Below are 1974 nucleotides of genomic sequence, written 5' to 3' on the forward strand. Positions count from 1 at the left end.
ATAGACATTTCTATTATATGGTGAAAAGGAGAGATTTTTTTATATGATTTATGTATAATATGAAAGGCGACATACCTAAAATAATTATAATCATAATATTATAAACTCATTTATTAGTTTAATTTTCCAACTCATGAATCGGAGAAGTTATGCTTGTTTGACTATATTATGATAAAATTATTTTTTTTATATATTTTTTAATTTAAATAATAAGTGAGATGTAGATACATTCTTTTGAATTATATATTTCTATAATTAAGAAAAAGACAATTCCGGCAAATCGAAAATCACAACACTGATCAAACCGAAAAACCCGAATTTTATAATTCGGATATAAGTGTTAAAATCGAAATTTATTTGGTTCGATTTCGGATTATATATTGTCAAAATCGAACCGACCGAAAACCGAAATTTCATTAAATTAATAATTTTTTTATTATATATTTTTTTTGAGATGATATTAGTGACATGATAATTATTTTGAATAATATTTAGTTGATTGTTGTTTATATTGTAATTCATTTAGACTTTATATTTAATATTTTACTAAGAAATCATGTAAAAATATAACATATTATATTTTACAATATATTTATCTTATTAATTAAATAATTGTATCGAAACTGAAATAATCAGACCGACATAACCGAACCTTGCGGTAAAAAAACCGTAACCGAACCGAAAGAAGAAAATGGTTCGGATATCGGATTATATATTTGTAAAAACCGAAATCTAACCGAATCGATCGATAAACACCCCTAACTCCCGCAGATACAAACATTACAAGATCGCATGTTTGTATTGAAGGGCACAAGAAAAAAAAGGGAATTTAGTACTCAAGTTGTTGGAGATAAAATTGAATACAATTATCTCCTTTTATTTTGCAAAAGTTACCTGAATCTCAGAATACAACAAACATTGCTTATGAGGCAATTAGCCTTGTGTTTGGTAATGAAGCTCAGGGTAGAGTGCGTGGGATGGACTTTGAAATTACACCATCGAAAGTTGGAGCTTTATGTGCAACAAAATGACCACTGTTAAACAACTTCAAACTATGGTGCATAACCTTAACAAGAAATTCTAGAAATGGTGTCTATGCTTTTAATAGTATGAGACGAAAAAATTCAACAAAGAACAAGTTAGTAATTAAACAACATATATAAAATCAGTTTGATATATTGTACAGTACTTAAATGCTTTTGGATTATCATGATGACATTGCTTGACACAATTTGTTTGTAAACTTAGATTGCTAGTGGTTATGAGAATGAAGTTGATAGCAATAATGATATCAATATCGGTGCCAAAAAAGTGGTGATTTTGATAATGTTAAAAAACATCTTGTTACAGTTCAAGTAACTATCTTGAAATTATGCATTTCTAAACTACAAAATTTTTGCAAAATACGCGTCGAAGAGTAAATAATTTTATATTGTTTATTTACAGTCAAATTTGAAGAATATTAGTCGTTGAGATATATGTCCTTTTATTAAATGTGAGCTGCTTTATTGGTGTGTGATGGGTTATTGTTTGCGAAGGTCGAATTGCATCTACAGATACAAACACAAAGTGCATCACGTTGTTCTTGGTGGACCTTATCGGAAAGTTTGGATTGATAAGGTTTTGGTAGAGAAGGTGGATCTAATTCGCCAAATGATGAAATGTAGTTTCTCGGTGATGCGAAATAATGACTTTTTTTAACTTTGCTTGTGGATTAGACTTAAATTTGCAATAAATTTATTGTAAAATTTTGATTTTCGTTTTTTGTGAATGAAATTGAATTTTTTTGTACAAATTTGATTTAAACGGTGCGGAAATTTACACTGTTGATGTGCTTATCCACAACGTGCAGTGGAGCGCTGTCGATGATATTTGCTACAACGTTGCAGTGTGCACTATCGCTTCTTGTGTCCATGACGTATAATGCACGGTGTAGATACCGTCATCCGCAACGTGTGTATGCGCTATCGATTC

This window comes from Primulina tabacum, chromosome 7 (assembly GCF_025594145.1).
Source record: "Primulina tabacum isolate GXHZ01 chromosome 7, ASM2559414v2, whole genome shotgun sequence".
Taxonomy (NCBI): domain Eukaryota; kingdom Viridiplantae; phylum Streptophyta; class Magnoliopsida; order Lamiales; family Gesneriaceae; genus Primulina; species Primulina tabacum.